The 23038-nt window shown below is 35.4% G+C and overlaps 1 pseudogene; it reads right to left on the bottom strand.

Annotated features, from left to right (window-relative positions):
• Positions 1 to 12395: 12395 nt before the first annotated feature.
• Positions 12396 to 14056, bottom strand: LOC109252063 (elongation factor 1-alpha 1-like; annotated as a pseudogene).
• Positions 14057 to 23038: the final 8982 nt, after the last annotated feature.

Genomic DNA, 23038 nt, shown 5'->3' with positions numbered 1-23038 from the left:
TTGGCTTATTGAAACCATTTTCTGACTTCTGGCTTCCAGAGCTGTAAGAGAATAAATTCATGTTTATTTGAAACACTAAATGTGTATTGTTTTAAACCACGTCTGTAATAATTTCTTATACACCACAGAAAACTAACACAACAAGTCTCCTTGGAAGGTCACCATAACTACTTAGGAAGAATATGGAACCTCCCTGAACATCAGACGTTTCATGCACATCTACTCTGTGGGTTTATTTCTATCCAGAAAACGAATGTAACAGGAGATGAGACCCGTGAATTGAAGGTAGGGGTGAGATAGAACTGAGGAGCAAAAATGGAAAGGTGTAAGGGATTGCCATTGCAACTTCCCTTCTCTGAATTCTCTGTGAAAAGAGTTGGTATATGTTCCCATAAGAGTTCTTTTTAAGTAACAGATTTGGGTGGCCCAGAAATGTCATTTGGATGTTCAAGTGATAAAATGTAACACAGAATAGAAGAGAAACTCATTCCATCACGTTGGTCAAAGAAATGAGCACAGTTTAAGTCCAGTAAAAAATCACAGTGAGAAAAGACTCCCCCTAGAATCATAAGAAATCTGCCGTTTTAGCACTTAGGAAGATGGACCATTGCTGCTAAACCCTTATTATGATGGTAGGCTCCATCCATGGCAACAGTAAGCATTGCCTCTAAGTGGATTTCCATGCAGCAAGTGTAACTGATGGGACCTGGATCCAAAGAATATGGGAGGTCTGTTCATGAACTCAAGTGTGTTGGACATAATAACACTGAGTAATATATGGATGAGAATTTAAAGGAAATGTGGAAGTCCTGGTCATCTAAACGGGGTGAAAACATGTTACTGGGACACAGTCTGAACTAGTTGTTCCGTCTTTCAAGACCTAAAACTAAATATTTGAGCCAAATAGACTTTTAGTTGTTGTCTGGAGTCACAAGGGCTCCTTTCTTAAAAGTTGCATGGTGGGGCACTTGGTGTTTGTCAATTACATGCATAGTCAAGTAATTATCAAAGCTAGCAATAACATTTTCAATAACATTTTCAATATTTGAAGCTAAAACAATAAAATTTCTTGGCTTCCCAAAATTATGATGAAGTATGACTATTGTAAGTTTAAGGAGCCTATCACCAGTTAATGAGAAATTATTCACATACAGAAGAATATTTCAGCAAAATATTTTTAGCATTTCCTCCAAAGAAATCTCTGCTTCCTCTCCTGCCTAATCAAAACTTTCTAAGTGCACTTGTCCAACTTTCAGGTGGCATCCCTAAAGCAGCTCACACTGACGAGTAACTCTAGCATGAATGGGAAGACCACCCACAATCTGTAGTCAGTTCATTAGGATTTGTGTTCCAGCTTCTAAAGAAAAAATTTTAGAGATAAAATTCTAACTTTTATACAATGACCACCAAACCTTTTATTTAACACATTCATTAACGAAAGAATGAGTAAGGTATTACAGTCAGTGCAAAGGAATATCTGAAGTGCAATAACACAGATAGAGGTACACAAGGAAAATCAGTAATGACAAATTGAACTTGCCAAGATACGAAATGTTTAAAATCTAAGGGGCTATAAAATACAATATTTGAAATCACCTTTTCAGTGAATAGAAGACAGTTGTACCTCTACCTGAAATTTGCATTTCTATGGACAAAAAAAGGCCCAACTTGCATTATCTTCAGTTTTCTGTGACTTACAGAGAAATAGTCAAAGAAAATGAAAGGTGCAGATCCCATAGAATTAAATAAGTCCAAAAAGTATACTAAAGCCCCAGATACCATTTAAAGGACCCCTACCAATCTTTTGCCCATCTTAAAGACCTTCACATTTTCTTCTGAACTACCTATTACACACCAATTATGTGAACATAGTCAAGCTATTATAACTCTTTGAAACTCAAGCCCTTGTACTATAAGAATAAAATAATTTCCAGATCCCAGGATTATAAGGCAGAATAATTACTGTGTGTAAAATCACATTTTGTTTAGAATCACTGTATGAGGTAAATTTAGTGTTTATAAATACTATGTATTTCTTAAGTAACACTCTGCTTTCACATCAGAAAAAACAAAGAAAACTTGATCCACCTTTCCATGTAAATTTCTGAAGTCCAATTTCCACAGCTTCCTTTTCAGTCCTAAAGAGTCTATTAGTACAGTTTCTAAAAGTTATCATATTAACCTAACAAAGTTTGCAAATAACTTTTTAAAAATATAATGGTTTTTATGTTGACACATGTGTTACAATTTATAACTTAGATGAATTTGTACCACATACTAACCCCCAGATTAATATTGAAATATTCTCTAAAGATTTATTTTTGGAAACTAATTCACTGAAAAAATACATTAAAGATTAATCATGTACCAGATACTATTCTAGACAGTAAATAAAAACAGATTTGTCATAAGTGTTACCATTTAGAAAGGGGGAGGGCATAGAAAACAAAGTAATCAATTAAGTGAACTATTTGTAAAAGTGCTGTTAAATAAATAGTATTTTTAAGAAAAGTTTATGAAGAAACTATTTCACAGAAATATCTCTGAATATTTAACATATCATATGAGAAGACAAATAAGAAATATAACCTCTGAAAAAGTAGGCTGAAACAATTTTTGTAGAGTGGAAATAGAAAATGTAGAATATTTTGAAATAAGAAAGAGCTTGGTATATTCAAGGATATGAAAATGAGTAAAGAAAAAAGTTAAATGACCCAAATTTGATGAAGAAAGAAGAGTGAAAACAGATGAAGTCCCAGAGGTGGATATGGACAAGAACACACAAAACTTTCAAGATGTTTGTAAGGAATTGGTATTTTATCCTACATGCAGTGAAAAGCCACTGAAGATTTTTAAACACTGGTGTAACTTAACTTTTGTTTAAGATTTGGATTTAAACAAACAAACAAACAAAAACTAAGTTGGGGCTAGTGTGAGTGTGATTCAAATTGTTATCAGGGATCAAGGTTGTTGTAGTAATAATCTAGGTATTTGATAATAGTGTCTGAGACCAGAATATTGAAGTGGAAATACGCAGTTGAATTTGAGCCATAAGTTATTAGTAGAAAACAAACAATTTCTTCATGGAGTAGATGGGTGATAAGAGAAAAAGGAACCAATGGTGAAATTTTAGCTTTCTTGACTGACACAGGTAAAATAATACAGTACCACTTACTGACACAGGGATGAATGAAGGTGACAGCAGAGTTCTCTGTGTATGCATGTCAATGTGTCAACAGATCAACTTAGGAATTTTATAACTTAGAATGTGGAAGACATCTAAACGAGGTGAAAATAAGGAAATAAGGGATCTGAATACTTAATCTCAGGCATAAAGAAGATATATACATTTGGGAATTATTGACTCAAGAGAGGCTCACCAATGTAGACAAAGAAGAGAAAGAGCACCTGCAAACAAGTACCGGGGTGCTCATTTTTAAAAAGATTGCTGAGAATATATTTGAATGTTAAGGGATCTTTTGACGAAGAGAAGGCTGCTTGAGGATATAGGAAAGAGGAGATTTCCAAGGGAAGGTACAGTTTTAAATGTTTTATTACAGAAAATTTTACATATAACCAAAAGTACAAAGAAGAGTATGATAAACTTCTATGTCACTCCATCCTGGTTTTAAGTTTTCAACATATGGCTAATCTCGTTCATCCCTATTTCCTGTGCTTCCTTCCCCACTCCCCCAATGCCAGCTGTTGTTTTTAAAGAAAATACTGCAAATGGTGGTGGCTGGGTGGGTCAGTCATTTAAGCATCCGATTCTTGGTTTCGGTTCAGGTCATGATCTAATGGTTCCTGAGATCGAGCCCTGCATCAGGCTCTGTGCTGACAGCACAGAATGTGCTTGGGATTCTCTCTCTCCCTCTCTCACTGACCCTCCCCTGCTTATACTCCCTCTCTCTATCTCAAGTAAATAAATAAATTTTAAAAATACCCAAAATTTCTTCCTTAGACACTCAATGGAATGAAATATTGAGAAAGTAAGCCAAAATGAGATCCTGAGCACAAATAAGTTGTGTCCAGGTACAAATACCTGGTCAGAATTTGAAATAGAAGAATTTTTGATGGAAGCTTAAAGATAATAGCATAATTCAGAAGAAGCTACTATAGGGAATAAGAACAATTGTGAGATAAAAACTTTTCACTATTCTTTGAAATGATCTATTTATATAAAATCTATTATTTATATAAAAATATAACCTTTTCATGATGAAAAATAAAAAATAACCTAAATAACAAACAAAAGAGAGCTGGCATTCACACATTCAAAAATGAGGTGTATGAATAGAGTACTGTCTGTAGTATAACTGTAGATAAGAAAGGAGTTGATGATTATGCTTCCTAAATTTTTCTCTGGCATCCCTGAGAGTTTAATTATGTCAATACATTTCCATAAATTTCAATTAACCTCTGTCATAATTACTTTCTACACACCTTATAAATTACATTGACATTTACCTGTCTTTCAAAAAGATAATTATCCTTTAAAAAATGATTAGGAAATTTCTTTGGAAACTATTCTTTTAAAGTGAGGAATGCCACCTCTCCAAGTAGTAAGCTAGATACATAGATAGATTGATAGATGATAGATAGATAGATAGATAGATAGTAGATAGATGGTAGATAGAGATGGGGATATATAGATAGATACATGAAATTTCAAATCAAGTATGATTTGTGAAGGAGATATACATAATTGGACATTGGTATATTTAGGATGTTTTATTGAGGGGACAAGGGACATTAAGCAGGAATACCGATTCTTAAATTCACCATTATCCTTGTTTTAGTTATTGTACAGCCGGTATTAGAGCTGCAGGGGAGTTATACATTTGCGTAATCAAACATTGACCTCCCTCAGTACATCACAGTCCTCTTCTCTTCTGAAGAACCAAAGGTTTTGCTAAGTACTATTTACTGTGGGACTAGCCATAGACACATGAAGAATGAATTAGAATCAAAGAGTTTCTAAATGAGCCACATAGTAAGAATTTCATCAGGTCTGTGATCTGGAATAACATTGAAGGAAAAAATACATACAGACATTTAAATTAAATATCTGTTGTAAGTTAGATGGATATCTGTGTTGAAGTAAAAATGTCATAAAAAGAAAAAGTGAACTGCTAAAAATTGGGAAGGAACTTGGTGTGTCTTGATTTTATATCATTTTGTATATTGCTTAAAGCGATTGTGTGTGTGTGTGTAAATTTTAAAGATAAGCAGGAATAAAAACAGTCATGTTTTTTTTTAAAGTTCTTTATTTATTGGGGTGCCTGGGTGGCTCAGTTGGCTAAGCATCCAATTTCAGCTCAGGTCATGATCTCTTGGTTTGAGCCCTGCATCAGGCTGTGATGACCGACAGCTCAGAGCCTGGAGCCTTCTTCCGATTTTGTGTCTCCCTCTCTCTCTCTCTCTCTCCCCCTCCCCCATTTGTGCTCTGTCTTGCCTTCTCTCAAAAATAAACATTAAAGGGGCGCCTGGGTGGCTCAGTCAGTTAAGCGGCCGACTTCGGCTCAGGTCACGATCTCGCGGTCCGTGAGTTCGAGCCCCGCGTCGGGCTCTGGGCTGATGGCTCGGAGCCTGGAGCCTGCTTCCGATTCTGTGTCTCCCTCTCTCTCTGCCCCTCCCCTACTCATGCTGTGTCTCTCTTTGTCTCAAAAATAAATAAACGTTAAAAAAATTTTTTTTAAATAAAAAATAAATAAACATTAAAAAATTTTTTGAAGTTATATATATATATTTGTAAATTGTATAATAAAATCATTCCAAGGTTGCTTCTGAGTTAAGAATTCTGGGAGTTCTTGTAATAATAAATTGTACTTCTCTAATATGTACATAGCATGAAAATCTTAAAACATTTAAAATATACGTAATAAGGGAAATATTTAAATAGTATAAAGAGGCAGTAAAATTGAGAACTGGATATAAGTAGTTCAAATTAATTTGGGACAACACTATATAATCTGCAATAACCTAAATTTGTCTTCCAATTTCCAAATTCTTCTTATCTCTCCTGGTACATGTAAACATATAAATGTACCTTCTTTGTCTCAAGGCATATTGAGAATCATGATGACTGTTATATAGTGTGTGTGTGTGAGTAAGTGGCAAGGAGGAAGTATATTCTAGTTAATAGTAACAATCCAACTTTGATATGCCAGGACTCCACTGGTATCCAGGTTGAAATGAGCATTTTGTTCTAGTCATCCCTTAATCAAGACTGATAATTGACCTTCGTAGCCATCTTCCAGGGGCTGCTGCTGGTGTTGTTGGACAGACAATAATCTGAGTATCAAGAGAATCATATTGAATGTGTCTAGGGACTTTTGTCTTCCGATGATAGAGGAAGATAAAACCTAGCCCTGTGGCAGTAATAAACTTTGGACAAAATATGAAAATAAAAAGGAGTACAACCAATTTAAGGGATTGAGGAGTAATGAAAGTATGCACACTAGTGTACATGTGAAAGAAAGAAATAGCGATTGGTGATTTTCCATTTTTTGTTTTTTTGTTTTTTTGGGTTTTTTTTTTTGGCGATTTTCCCCTGAAGAATGGTCTCTGTTAATATCTGTGTATTTTGTGTCTAAAACAGTAGAGATTTATGTAATGTTTTCCCCAGTGTGCCTAAGGTGAATGGTTACCTCAAAATTGTATGTTCACATCTTATCCCTTAAGCCTGTGAATATTACCCTACATGGGGGGGTGGGGGGGGTGGGGAATGGGTCTTTGAAGATGTAATTAAATTAAGGATTTTGAAAAGTGATCATCCTGGGTTGTCTGGTTGGGCCGTAAATCCAATACAAATATCCCAGCAAAAAACATACTGAGCAGAGACACAAAAATACACAAAGGATAAGCATTGTGAAGATGAAGACAGAGATTGGAGTGATGTTACCATAAGTGGAGGCACTCCAAAGCATACCTGGAGTTATTAAAAGCTAGTAGAGCCAAGGAATGGATTATCCCTGGCCCCTGAGGGAACACAGCCCTGATGATACTTCTCCTCCTTTTCTCCTGTGGATTTCTGGAGTTGTCTCCACCTCTTTGCTGATTGCTCAATTAGCCATACCCATAAGAAGCACAACAATTCTCTAGGTTGAGTTTCAAAATAATTGGGAAGCAATTTTCTGGCTAAGTTTTCCAGCAAAACCACTGCTGCTGCTTTCCTTTGTCTGTGTGTCTGTTAGGTGTCTGGTTGGTGGTGGCACCGCATAAATGATATTGGGTTGGATAGTGTGTGTGGAGGGGCCGGTGGAGGTTGACTGATCTAGATAGTACTACTGTTAGCCAAGGTATTACCCAAGGACCTTTATACAAGAAAAAATGCTGGGCTTTAGGGGAACTGAGCACATTTTTTTTGTCCTCTTGATCCTAATATATTTAGTGGTCTAATATAGCAGGATGATTTATAATAGGAATTCTTGATTTTGAGTCCCTGCCTTGCCATTCACTAACTGTATATACATGGTAAATTTTCGAATGTCCTTGAGATTCAACTCCTCTATTAAAAAAAAAAAAAAGTATTGAGTCTAGCTTTTTGTTAGAATTCTATGATAAAAATATGTAGCTTTTTTAGTGTAGTATATGCCAATTTACTAAATTAAATTATAGTAGAGTATATGCCAGTTATTCTAAGGTATTCCAAAAGAGGTAAGTAATTCTTTACTTATCATTATTATAACATGTTTGTATTTATTTATTTAAAGTGCATATACATTTGCTTGCCTATTATTTGCGACTTACCATACAGAATAGCCTACTCGGTCACAGTCAAGTCCATGAACATTTTGTCTGTCTGTGGGGTCTCCGATGGAAATATCAAGTGGCATATTATGAAGGATTATGACTTTTCCTTCTGCTGTTGGCTTCAGGGACTTGACAGATGCCACATATTGTGGTGAGCCATCATGGTCTCAAATGAAGGAGTTTTTCCAAAATCTTATAAATCTTTCCTTGACTTTGTCCTGTACCAGTTTTTGGAATATTAATATCAATTAACTTTTAAACAAAGTCCAAGTGTTATTTCAGCAAGTCCTGGTTTAAATGGAAAGCTAGCTCTACCACTTACTAGCTAGCACCTGGGAAGTTCAGTCTCCGTATCTGTGAAATCAGGACACTCATTTCTACCTCATGGGGTTATGGTGAGATTTAGATAATTAATTGGATGTGAAACCTGGCATATGTTTGTTACCCAAAAAGTGATAGCTATTTTTAATATGTACTTATTTGTTTTCTTTTTTCTTTTCCTTTAAAATAATTTCAAGTAACAGGTTTATTTCTGCCTTCTGTTGTTTCAGGATTTTGCTTAAAGTTTTCTGGTTTAATGGAATTTGGGGGGGAGGATTATTTGTTTTAATGGATTTTTTTAAATTCATTTTTAGAGAGAGGGAGCACAAGCTGGGGAGAGGGGAAGAGGAAGAGAGAGAGAGAAAGAATTTTAAGCAGGTTCATGCTCAGCGTAGAGGCTAACACAAGGCTTGATCCCATAACCCTGGGATCATGACCTGAACTGAAATCAAGAGTTGGACGCTCAGTCCAGTGAGCCACCCAGGTGCTCCTATTTTAATGGTTTTAAAAAAATGTTTTATTATTTATTTCTGAGAGTGAGAGAGCACAAGTGGTGGTGGGGGGAGGGGGACGGCAGAGAGAGAGGGAGACACAGAACCCAAAGCAGGCTCCAGGCTCTGAGTTGTCAGCACAGAACCTGACATGGCTCAAACTCACAAACCACCAAAGTGGGACACTTAACCGACTGAGCCACTCAGGTGTCCCTTAATGGATTTTAATCATATTTTCTTTTAATCTTTTAGGCTAAAGAAATGACACTTTAAAGAATATTTTGTCTATCATATAACTCATTAACAAGTTAAACATTATCATGGTGTAAAAACAGCAGAGAATAATAATTGTAGATAAATCAAGGGCAGAGATGGATGGACATATAGATATGTAAACAGCAGGTAAATTGGAAGAGAGGAGAGAGGCTTGGATGGATGATAGATATGTAAAAATAATGTAAGTACATGTAGATAATTAGTAGCAGATAGCTATATAGAATATAGGTAGAAACAGTAGGTGGTAGATAAAAAAAAATAGAGGCAATAGAAAAAATAGCTGGAAGATAGATGAGAGGGAGTGATGGTTGAATAAGGAAAAAGGTAACTGGATCATAATATATATGTTATTTAAAAATTATGAATTAAACCTGTTTTCTTAAAATTAAAAAAGGAAACAGAAAAAATTTAAGTTTTAAATGATTTTTTTAGCTACATGAAGAGTCATTATTTCCTGAATATTTTTTTTACTGATTACAATATAATAAAACATTAAGAGTACAAAATAATTTGTAATTTTACTTTTCTGTAATTTTAATTATTTTTAATGTGATATTAGCTCTTGATTTGCTGTGTTGAAAGTGAATTAAATTGGGGCGCCTGGGTGGCTTGGTCGGTTAAGTATCCGACTTCAGCTCACGTCATGATCTCACGGTCCGAGAGTTTGAGCCCTGCGTCGGGCTCTGTGCTGACAGCTCAGAGCCTAGAGCCTGTTTCAGATTCTGTGTCTCCCTCTCTCTGCCCCTCCCCTGTTCATGCTCTGTGTCTCTCTGTCTCAAAAATAAATAAACATTAAAAAAAATTTAAAAAAAGTGAATTAAATGAATAATTCTCAAATCCACTCCACCCTCCTCCCATCAATATATTTGAATATCTTATTCATTTTATAATGACCAGAGATATAACATTTATATTCTCTTCTATACTCCTAATTTGCAAATATTTTTAGATTAATTCTATATTTAAATGTTTTCATTGATCTCTATGAGTTATTTTTATGTGTGCTCATTTTTTGAGCTCATTTTTTGAGTCATTCATAATATACTGTATTTGCTGTTTTGCATTTTCTTTATTATGTATCCAGGATTATACATGGCCTTACTTCTTACATGTTAAAAAAATGTCTACTTGGTACTTGACAATAATATTTTCAGTTTACAATTGTTTTTCCTCTAAGAACTTTGGAGTTTCCATTGTTCTTTGGCATTAAATGTTCTTTAGGAGAAATGTGAGATCAGCCTGATTTCTAACTTTTGGGAATGATGTAATATTTACTCTCAGATAAGTAAATAGCTTTTACTCTTCCATGGTATGCTTTGGTGTTTTATATATGTAATCTGTATTTGTTGGACATGTGTAAATCTTTAGTGTCAGTTCTTTATTCATTTTTTAGTACTTTGTTTCCAGTCTCAAGTTCTCTCTCTTTTTTCTTTTTCTTTTGTAATTATCATCTGATGAATTAGCTTTGTCCCTAATTTACCTTCTTTAATTTTTTTTTTTTTAACATTTATTTATTTTTGAGACAGAGAGAGACAGAGCATGAACAGGGGAGGGTCAGAGAGAGGGAGACACAGAATCTGAAACAGGCTCCAGGCTCTGAGCTGTCAGCACAGAGTCCGACGCGGGGCTTGAACTCACCGTGAGATCATGACCTGAGCCGAAATCGGCCGCTTAACCGACTGAGCCACCCAGGCGCCCCCCTTCTTTAAAATTGCTTTAATTTATCTTGTGAAACCATGGTTTGCAAATGTTTCTCCTAAGTCCCTCCGTTCATTTTTAGCAACAGCTATTAGTTTGTACTTTTTTTTAAATTTTAATTTTTACAAAACCACTCTTAGTTTTAACCAATTCAAACAAACAAGGCAATTAGTACATAAAATTCAACAGAGCTAAAGTAAACTTCTATATCCTCAATTTACAGATTCATTTTTGAAACAGTTTGTAAATAATTTATAGGGACTACCAGTAGGTGGTGCTCAAACCAGACGGCTGTCTTCACAAGCCTATATTGCATTGGGTTTTATGGAGTTAAGTACCCCAACTAGCCCAAATGAAGCTTTTCTGGATAATATTTCCACTTTCCTTCCTCCATTTAGTGGTAGGCATTTTCTGCAGCTAAGTGATTTCTTTGCGGGGGAGGGGTGAACAATAAATCCCTTCCAGTATATAAGATTTCTTATCCTGGCTACCATTTATTGACATGCTGTTTAAGAATCTTACCAATCTCCACTCCTCTAATCTTAAACCAATAGTGATCAACATATTTGTACAAATAAGAGGAAAAAAATTAATGGTATTTTGGAGCTGTGGAGACAAAGTCTTATTAAGTTTTAATTTACACTGTCTCTGGTAATACTGTCGAGAGACCAAGCATTGTACCTAGTTTAGAAGAAAGAAAGTATTTTCAATTGGAGTTCTCATTTATGGCCACTTTAGGTTCTAGGACACATTCCACTTAGTAAATGTTAGCAGTATAAAATACAAGGTGTCCTGTGATTTTGCCTATTTCAAAGCAACTTAAAATTTAGGGGTCAAATAGGGTCTTACGGAATTAACGTCCAAATAGTCAAGATGCATGGAATGTTCTATCAAATGCACCAGTGTTCTTAAGAGATTTGCCAGCTATCCAAAACTAAGAACTTAAGACTACATTGTTGTCAATCAAAGAAAAGTACTGTTAATTTACCAGTCTACATACACTTTATAGAAGTTACAAAATAAACACAGTAGAGTTTAATGAGCTCTTCACTTTCCAACCCATCCATCAAATTCACTTGGAATGGTCATTCTTTTATTGCTTCTCATTAGGTAATGATTTTGGAAGGACATCTTTAGCAAAATCTTGAAAACATTTTCAACTTAAAACAAAGCTTACCTTACAGTCCAAGACAGGTCCTCATTTAGGCTGAGTATTGCCACTTTGGGTTTTAAATCTCCAGTGCAGCAATGTTCCCTCTTCACTGAAGCTTGGCTTAGATGAAAATTCCTATTGGAGGTGGGTTTCTAGTTCTCAAGTGACAGTAAACGTCCAGTATATACTTTGTTCTCCTGCAGTTTGGATACAATGAACTCTACTATTAAATATAATAATGTTATTTAATGGCTGACCTTTCAGGGTACTTTAAACTACAAGATTTATAAATGCGACAAAGCATTCCAGTAACTAGGAAACTCAATTATGACAATGCATCAAGTTTACTCAATAGTGATAGTATACAAATTTTATATGCAACACATTGAGTTTGGTATTACAGAATTTAACCATTTACAACTTACCTTAATGATGTTACTGTTCTAAACTATGTTGCAGATCCCCTTTTCCCATAGCTTTATGTGCTTGTTTCTTTCCCTTACCTGGTAAAAATGTTTCCCAGCCAAGGGGAAAACAACCCATTAACCCAATTCTCAGTTTCAGCAGATATTAACACCAGGAACAGGTTATGGGCAACTCTTAATCTTTTACCTGAATAGTACAAGGTTGCAGTGTTGACCAAAAGAAGACACAGGTTTCTCATTACACTTTTGTTTTATTGGGTCTCAAAATTCTATGACAGATTTTTGGTCAAGTCGTTTCCATTAAAAAGTACTGATTTTAAAAACTAGTAACTTAAAACTGCCACACACAAAAAAACCCAAATGGTCCACAAAACATTCTCCTTTCCTTCTGAAGGCTTAACAATGCATTGCTATCATTAACCAGTCTTTTACTATTAAGCCTAAGTGGCCAATTGACACAAACAGTTCTGAGACTGTTCTCCCACCACTGATTAAGACTGGGGTAGTAGGTATTGGGGATAACATTCATTTAGCCTTCCAAGCTTTCTGGGCAGACTTGGTGACCTTGCCAGGTCCAGCTGCCTTCTTGTCCACTGCTTTGATGACACCCACAGCAACCATGAGATGACATATCTATCTCATGTCATGAACAGCAAAACGGCCCAGAGGAGGATAGTCAGAGAAGCTGTCAACACACATGGACTTGCCAGGAACCATATCAATGATGGCAGCATCACCAGATTTCAAGAACTTGGGACCATCTTCCAGCTTTTTTCCAGAATGACAGTCAGTCTTCTCCTTCAGCTCAGCAAACTTGCGGGCACAGTGCAGCACAGGTGCATATCCAGCACTGATTTGGCCTGGATGGTTCAGGATAATCACCTGAGCTGTGAAGCCAGCTGCTTCCATTGGTAGCTCACTCTTGCTATCACCAGCCACATTGCCACGATGAACATCTTTGACAGATACCTTGTTGACATTGAAGCCCACATTGTCTCCAGGAAGAGCTTCACTCAAAGCTTCATGGTGCATTTCAACAGAGTTTAACTTCAGTTGTAACATTGACTGGAGCAAAAGTGACCACCATGCCTGGCTTAAGAACACCGGTCTCCACTCGACCCATAGGGACAGTACTAATACCACCAATTTTGTAGGCATCCTGTAGGGGCAGACACAAGGGCTTGTCAGTTGGACGAGTAGCTGGCAGAATGCAATCCAGAGCTTCAAGCAGTGTGGTTCCACTGGCATTGCCATCTTTACGGGTGACTTTCCATTCCTTGAACCAAGGCATGTTAGCACTTCGCTCCAGCATGTTGTCACCATTCCGACCAGAAATTGGCACAAATGCTACTGTGTCAGGGTTGTAGCCAATTTTCTTAATGTAGGTGCTGACTTCCTTACCGATTTCCTCGTTATCTCTTCTGGCTGTAGGTTGGCTCAGTGGAATTCATTTTGTTAACACCAACAATAAACTGTTTTACACCCAGTGTGTAAGGCAGAAGGCCATGCTCACAGGTCTGCCCATTCTTGGAGATACATGCTTCAAATTCGCCAACACCAGCAGCAACGATCGGGACAGCAGAGTCGGCCTGAGATATGCCTGTAATCATATTTTTGGTAAAATCTCTGTCCTGGGGCATCAATGATGGTCACATAAAACTTGCTGGTCTCAAATTTCCACAGGTGATAACCACCTTCACGTTCGGCTTTCAGTTTATCCAAGACCCGGGCAGACTTGAAGGAGCCCTTTCCCATCTCAGCAGCCTCCTTCTCAAATTTTTCGATAGTTCTTTTGTCAATCTCACCACATTTATAGATCAGATGACCATTAGTGGTAGACTTGCCCAAATCTATGTGTCTAGTGATGACGATGTTGATATGAGTCTTTTCCTTTCCCATTTTGGTTTGGGTTTAGAGGTGGTTTTAATGACACTTGTGTTCTGTCAGAAAACCCATTGCAAAACAGTTTGTACTTTATTAATTTTTTCTTTAATTCTGTTGTTTTGGCCCTTGCTTATTTTCCTATTTGTCCTTGGTTTTATTTAAATCTGTTTTTTTATGATCTTCTAATTGACTTTTGTTTTATTTAATTTATTTGCTTTTAAGATATTTTGAAGCATGAAATAATCATTAAAGTATTATTTTATGCCTTGAATTATATATATATATATATATATATATATATATATATATATATATATATATTATGAATTATATTTCCTTCAAGTCTCTTTGTTGGTTGTTGTATACTATTCCTATTCAACTTTGATTTGTGAGTCCTTGACTTCCTTCCCACAATTTATGGGCTGTTGTATTTCTTCCTTTATCACTTCTGTTTTGGTTTTGGATACCTTGTGATATTTTTGAAATAAGGAAGATGGCTGAATATTCAGTCTTCTTTTATGTACCCTTATGATGATATTGAGTGTAGATTAGTGAGAGATGGAGGTAATAACTTACATACTCATGAAGAGCATACCAGTATCACTATGAAACTCATTGTTGGTCAGCACTATCAGCAAGTGATTATTTTAAGAATCACGGTCCCTGAGAGCAATAGGGAGGATGGGATCTCAAAATAGTAGAGGCCAGGTATTGATGCTTAACAATCAAAGCATGGTGATGATATTTTATAATGAACAGCAAGGTCAGAGTGACATCAGGGGCCTAAGAATTATGCAGATACTTAATAGAAAAAGGTAAAATGGATGAGTAGCTAATATTGATGATATTGCTCAATATATGTTATCAAAAACAATCCAGGATAGATGATCAGGAGTCTGAGAGACATTGCAATAGAAAAAAAAATCACAAACTTTTCCAGGCCTGAATCCGTTTTTACACCTGAAACCATTGACTGAAGGAGAGGCCAGATCCTCAAAGAAAGTAAAAGTGATCATGATTTCCCTTTGTTCTCTCACAAATGGACTGCAATTACTCTGAAAACTGAAAAATAGGAAAAGGAGAATACAACTCTAGTGTTGTGGATTAAAAGTTTGGGTTGACAGTAAAGTTTGGGTGGTCCCTGCTCCACCACTACTACTCTGCCCTTAGAGGTAGGGCATATGAGCTTTAGGTAATAAAATGGGGTACTGTCCCAAGTCTATTAAGAGTAGATCCATTGAATATTGCCATGCTATTGGGCCTTGGTAGAGACAAAACATCTTGCCATAGAATATCAAGTGACCATGTGGCCAGAGCTGCTGTAAGTGAACAGATGTATTGTCTTAAGTTTAAATGGGGCATCAGTCCACTGAAAAATGGAACTTCTATTTCACAGATTGGTCACAAGCGAAGTTAGAAAGAAAACATAAAATGCAGGAGTAAGTAGAGCAGATGACTATTTTTTGTAATTAATTAATTTATTTTTGAGACAGAGACAGAGCATGAGCAGGGGAGGGGCAGAGAGAGAGGGAGACAGAATCTGAAGCAGACTCCAGGCTCTGAGCTGTCAGCACAGAGTCCGATGTGGGGCTCGAACTCACTGTGAGATCATAATCTGAGCTGAAGTCGGACGCTCAACTGACTGAGCCACCCAGGAGCCCTGAGCAGACGACTATTGATGCCCCTTTCAACTCAAACCTGTGGCTATATTGGGGCAGAGTGCTTCCATTATGAAGAAATGATGAAGGAAAGAACTCAGACTTGATTCGTCAATGAATGGGATGGGTCTGTTGTTACAAGCCAGAATGTACTGTAGCCCAATTCAACAAAAACCTTGAAAGATAAGGATGAAAATAAATTTTCATTACAGCTAGAACTTCTAGTAGATAAAATGGTCCTTCACTTTGTGTCCAAAGATATGTGTGTATATATGTGTGTGGGTATGAACCATGGGCAGTGGCAAATGCCTGGTTGGTCATGTCTGGAAGGGAAAAGGATTGAAAATTTGGGGTCACGAGTTTCTGGGAAAGTGGCATATGGCTTATTTTTTAAAATGATTGGAATCGTAGATTCACTTTGTTCAGTGAAAACAGCAATGATCATTATTTATAGCACATATATTTCCGATGCCCTTCTGTTATTATAATATAAGTAGTATACTTCATATGTAGTACATTTATCCTTGTTTTGAAAGCCTGACGCAATCAGGCTTAAGTATTTGTTTCCTTATTAGATTATCATGCTCAAATCCTTACTCTAAATTTTTCTAGTAATTTGTTAAAAAACAAAACAAAACAAAATCTTCTCATTTAGTTGTATGTTCTGCATGTATATTTTCTCAAAACTATGCTCAGTAAGATAGTTTATTTTGGAATTTGAAAGTGTAGTATATGCTGAAAGAGATGAATGAATGTAATTATGGCTCATTACCTAAAATGACATGAAATTATGGGAACTGGTTTGGTAGTTTGTCTACATTTTTTAAACCTGAAGACAAAATTTTGTAGAAAGATAATTTTGAAAAAATTATCAAAATTATTGCCATTAAGTAGTATCTACAGGAATGATTGTATTTGATCAATGTGGTATGTGTAGAGTATAATATACACACATATATTCTGCTTCTTTAAAAAATCTATGACAACAAAAGCATATTTCAAGGGACTCAGCAAAATGGTGAATATTAATTGGGAATCAAGCTTACTACATCAGGGAATTTTGAAACTTTGTAGAACTAGATTTGGGGAGAACAATATTGAGTGAATTTGACAGAAGAAGAATAAATAGAATTATGTTATCATATTAAAATTACCATGTAGCAGAAATGATTTCGCCTTGTGATTTTAAACTGATATTTATAACCCTTGTTAATAGAATCCTGTCTTTCTCTTTAGGATTATATTATCTTGTATTGTTTGTCTCATCTTAGTTGGTTTATTATCCTCTTTTCCTTCATATGGCAAAGAAACACCCCACTTTGATTTATCTGCTTTAGCAAGCGTTTGGGTCTCCAGTGTGTCTAATCTTGAAATTGTTGCTTGAAATTCCAAATTAAAATAGCCTCATCTAAAGTAGCTAATACATGCTCCTTTTAATGGTAATAAAAAGTTAAATTTGTAAAGCGAGGTTGTATAGTGATAGAAGAATCTGGGGGCAAGAAGATCCATCACGTATTATGTGGAAAAGGCTAAGATGTGCCAGTGTGGTTATATTTGACAATTTATAAAGAAACCTTCAAAGGAGGATAATTTCTTCCAGTGTACAAGGCATATTCTTTTTTCATTTTTCCTTTATGAGTAGTTTTCAAGCACTTTAACACAACTGATGAGAAATCACTTGGAGGGGCAATTAATAATAAGAAATAACTGCCTGCTTTATATCAGGACCTCTCAGAGTCCATTTTTACTGGGATACAATAATATGCTTGCCTATTTTGGGTAGTTGCATTAAAAAAAATCAAATGAAAAGAAAGAGAAAGAAAAGTAAATTGATAAATTGGGATGATAAAACAATAAGAAATATAGAAACATGCTCAGGAAGGCCATGTAAGCATATATTTAAAAATATAATTTGTTTCTGGCATTTTATGCTAATAAATCTTTAGGTATTATATGAAAGACTTCATTTCCATTTAGAAGTGGTTACAATAAAATGTATAATATAAATATTCAGTTAACATATATTTTATGACATTATAAGGTTTGATATTTAATATATTATCAAATGACAATTATGAAAGTGTGTTGTCCAAATGTACTGACAATCTCCTGGAATTGATATTAATTATTGCCAAATCTCAGTTGGTTAAATCCAAGATAATACAATATATAGCAGTCTAAAATTTTAGTAAAAAGTCATTATAACACATATAAAAAGTATATATTATATATGTATATTGTCATATATTACACATTATATATACTTGAAACATATAAAGTATATATAACATAATAATTATATAATACATGATTACATGTGTATCTTTATGCCCATCTATATGCAATTATATTAAATTTATATAACTATACTATTTCTAAACTATTACTTTTGATTGACTTATCTCTCCTTATGTCAGACTGCTCTCATAATAGGTACAAATTTGTAATAATTCTTTTATTTTTATTATATTTTTTAATTTCTAGAGAGAGCAAGAGAGTGCAAGTAGAGGAGAGGGGCAGAGGGAGAGGAGAGAGAGAGAGAGGGAGGCAGGGAAGGAGGGAGGGAGGGAGGGAGAGGGAATCTAAAGCAGGCTCCCCGCTCAGCATGGAGCCAGATGCAGGTCTTGATCCTACGACCCTGAGATCATGACCTGAGCAGAAATCAAGAGTCAGACACTCAACCAAATGAGCCACCGAGGTGCCCCATACAGTAATTCTTAGTAACCAGGAGAGATAATCCTCCTAACTTGGCCTTCTTTTAAAATTTATTAGATTTATGTATAATAAACTATATACATTTATGATTTATGTACAATAAGCCACATATATTTAAAATGTACAGTAAAATGAGTTCTGACAGTAGTTTCATCTCTGAATAAACAAAAATCTCAGTCAAATTTCAGAACTTTGATCACCCAAAAGAGATACTTCAGACATTTTTTTTTTGTTTCTGTTTTTTTATTTCAAGTTTTATTTAAATTCTAGTTAGTTAACATACAGTAATATTAATTTCAGGTGTACAATTTAGTGATTCAACACTTATATACAACACCCAGTGCTCATCACAACAAGTGCCCTCCTTAATCCCCATCACCTATTTAACCCATCCCCCCACCCACATCCCCTCCAGTAACCCTCAATTTGTTCTCTATAGTTAAGACATTTTTATAGTCCATTCTTCCTGCTCTCAGGCCCAGCAAGACTGACATTGTAGTCACTACAGATTAGTTTCCATTTTCTAGTGTTTTGAAAACAGATAATATTTGAAACCATATAGGATTTTTTTTTCCTATATGGCTTCTTTCATTGAGACTAATGATTTTGAAATTCATCTATATCATTGCATGTTGGATTGTTTCAAGTTTGGTCTACTATTTAAAACCAAAGAAAAAGAAAAAAAAATGAGAGGAGAAAATATGTATATTTGCATAGAAACAAAATTGTGAGAATTACTGATAACCTCACTTTAAACCCTATGTTAAATGGAATGAAAGCTCTGTATAGAACCATAGTAATATAGTAAAAATGAGCAGCAATGAAAATTTAACATGAAAGTAAATGTAAATAAATATTTCCTTACGAAACAAAACTTGAAATACACTTTGGAAGTTAAAATCCATGTAGCATCCAAACCTGGAAAATAATATAAAATAATGCCCAAACTTGGAGGGGCATAGATGGCTATATAGTGTTCTAAGTTCCACTGCTATTAAGGTAGGATAAAATTAGCCTTTGATTTATACTAGAGTTAGTACAGAATATATGTTTAAATCATAGACCAATTAAAATAACAACAAATAAAGTTGTTTTATTTTAAAAGAATGCAAAAATAATATTAAAGTAAAATAATAAAGTGCTTGATCCATCCAGAAGGAGGGAAACAAGGGGACAAAAAAGAATAGAAGATAAGTTAAATATTGCACAAATGGTGAGAAGGTAGATGTGAAACCAAATGTATCACTAAGCACATCAAATTAATATGAGGTCAGAAAATCAACTAAAAGATGAATATTTCAAATTGGAATTTTAATATGTTGCTTCCAAAAGACAGGCTTTAAATGTAAGGAAACGAAATTCTTGGAAGTGAATTGATGGCAAAAGATAAACCTTGTATATACCCACCCAAAAAAAGCTTCTGTAACTATTAATATAAGATAAAGTAAACTCTAAGGAATAAAGCATTACTTTTGGCAAAGTGTAACATTTCATGTTGATGAAGATTCGATCCACCAGAAAGATACAACAATTCTAAATAGGTATGCACCCAATTAACGTGGATTCAAAACAGATGACATTCAAAACGTGAGCTGGACACTGGGGTGTGCTGCTGCGATCTTCCTGCAAAGGCGTATTTGTGGTCCAGTCACTGAAATTCAGAACTTATTTGCCAGCCCCTACAGGAATTGCCTCTACAGCAGAAAGCCCCCTCACGCAGTGACTTAAGGCTAGGTTCCTTGGGATTAAAATTATGGGACATTGTTTAATCTGGTCCCTAGCCCTGCTCCATCAATTTGGCAGACACTGATTTGAGAAAGAACCATCTCTCTGCCTGATTTAAACAGCATTTGGAATCAAATCTTGTGGTATTATGAAAAAAAAAAAACAAAAAAAACCAAACAAACAAAAAAAACAAACTTCGCATCTAGCCCTGTTCTGCCTCTTCTTCAGAATCCATGGTTGGGGGAATAGCAGTTCATCATCTGTCATGATCAGGGGACTGAAGTCTGAATCTTGTGGCTGCTTCTTTATAATGTGGTAGACCAGTGATAATCAGTCTTTATCTGCCATCACTGAATTAGACCAGAATTCATTGACTTCAGGACTTGATTGGAGCTGTGCGTTAGGAAATAACATGTCATTTCTGAAATGGTTCTGCACTGCGGCCAAAATAAAGTGAATCGTATTTGAATATGTTAAATCTTACCTCCCAGGTATGATTTAAAATTCAAAGTAAGGATATCCCTAAATGTGGTATTGTAATATTTGAAAGTTGAAACAAGCACCCAACAGTTTTCTCAATATATATCATACTCTGAGGCATTGGGATATACAGCAAGTCTCACTTATTCTGTAGGTTACAGGATAGTGAAAGTAGAGCTGTAGCTTTTCAGAGAAATGATCTAGGATGATGGGCATAAACTAGATAGGAATTTGTGGGTAGACAGGCCAAAATTTTATTGGCTAAAACTAAGTCATGTTAGTATCTGGGGCTTTAAGGGTAAGCAAATAGAATTATTGGAAAAGAAACCCTCCTTAGAATTGAATTAAAATGTGGAGTGATTTAATGGTGAGGCCTATAAGATCAGTCTTGGGCTACTCAAGTACCTATAAATTCCGAAATCTACTTAAAGTACTGAGGGCAAAGTTGAGTTAGAAAGAGAAACCAAGTATTCTCACTGGAAGGGCAAAGATGAGACTACCAAGATCCAGGCTTGATTTTATTATAAGCCTGTGTGCCTTCAGGCTGTTTTTACCTGGGTCATTTCACCTTTATCAAGACTGAAATAATTTAGCTTAGTAGAATATGAAAAATATCAATGACTAATGAATTGATTATATAATTTAATCAGTAGTTGGAAACTGGTGGCTATTACACACAAACACATGCAGCCTCAGTGAAATAACCGCTCTAAATATTTTCCTAGGTTACATTAAGCATGCATTGAAATTTTTCTTTTTCTTTTCTTTTTAAACAGCTTTCTTCAAGTATACTTAATACACAAAGAACTGCACTTATGTAATGTGCACAATTTGATGAGTTTCAGTATATACAAACATCTATGATACCATTACTCCAACCAAGATTATAGGTATATTTACCCCCTCCCAGAGTTTCCTTGTGTCTCTTTGTGGTGTGTGTGTGTGTGCACACGTGCACATGTGGTCAGAATACTTAATTTGAGAGCTATCATCTGGGGTGCCTGGGTGGCTCCGTCAGTTGAGTGTCTGACTTTGGCCCGGGTCATCATTTTGTGGTCTGTGAGTTCGAGCCCCGTGATGGGCTTTTTCAGATTCTGTGTCTCCCTCTCGCGCTCTGCCCCTCCCCTGCTTGTGTTCTCTCTCTCTCTCTCTCTCTCTCTTTCTCTCTCTTTCTCTCTCTCTCTCTCTCAAAAATAAACATTAAAAAATAGGAGATATATCATCTTAACAAATTTTGATGTGTTTAAGACGGTATTGTTAACTACAGTCACCATGTTGTATAGCAGCTTTCTAGGACTTATTGATCTCTTGCATAACTGCAACTTCATTATATAATAGTTACCCATTTCCCCCACCCCATAGACCCTGGAAACCACTTATTAAATTCTATCCATCCATAAGTTGGACTATTTTATATATCTCATATAAGGGGAATCATGCAGTATTTGTCTACTTTGTTTCAATTAGCATAATGTCCTGTGGTTTCATTTATGTTGTCACAAATGGCAGGAATTCCTCCTTTTTAAAGGATGGATAATATCATGTATTCATTTTATCATATCCATGTAGTAATTGAAGTCCTATTTCTGAGATACTCTTTTATTTTATTTTTATTTAATGATTAAATTAGATTAAAATTGTGGACACTTAAATCTGAATTCTTCATTGTCATTGCATTTAGATGGAAGGGACAGATGCATTCCCCATCATAAATTCAGTGGTATTTCTTATTTTAGATAGGTGATGCTTTGTGTAATTAAGTGATGATTAAATTTTAAGTTTAGGAAGTAGAAATATCCTCATTAAGTTACTGTTAATGGTCTGTTATTTTTTACTGTGGAGCTTTATTTGGAGTCCACTGCAGATGTTTTTACTATAATCAGAGGACACTTCGCACACAAGTGGCTAAATAAGGATGAGTACAACACTGACGTTAAGAGTATTGATATGGCGCTCCGTTTTGTGAGAGTATAAAATATTGACTTAAAAGAGAGAACTGTAACTATTGATTCCTCTCCAAGGAGAAGTATTTAAGTTTATGTTCCTTGTTTCATCTACAAATACTTAAAGTCTGAATTCTGCAATTTATAGCTGAAAAGAAAACACAAAAATCAACACACAATAATAACAAGTGCTACCTTTTATATAATGGCAAAGTTGCCTCTTTCTTCCTGCTGGTGAGACCCTTCAATATCATTAGTCTGACTGAGCTGCTGATCCCGCGCCTCTGCCGATCATTATTTTATTTTATTTGGTAAATCTCTATGACAGTTTTATTGCAGGCTGAGAGCAGAATTGATCTTAGCCCTAGTTTACTTAGAATGTCTTTTCAAAGGATACAGATATTGCCCATTAATGGGAACTTTGAAGAGAAAGGAAATTAAGGACAATCTCAGCCTAATCCAAAGCTCTTTTCTGTGCCCATTTCTTCTCTCGTTATGCAATATCAGCTCTTTC

This window comes from Panthera pardus, unplaced genomic scaffold (genome assembly GCF_024362965.1).
Source record: "Panthera pardus isolate Hobbes unplaced genomic scaffold, ASM2436296v1 HiC_scaffold_20, whole genome shotgun sequence".
Lineage (NCBI taxonomy): Eukaryota > Metazoa > Chordata > Mammalia > Carnivora > Felidae > Panthera > Panthera pardus.
The sequence above is the reverse complement of the archived record's forward strand: the minus strand, read 5'-3'. Positions and strand labels throughout refer to the sequence as shown.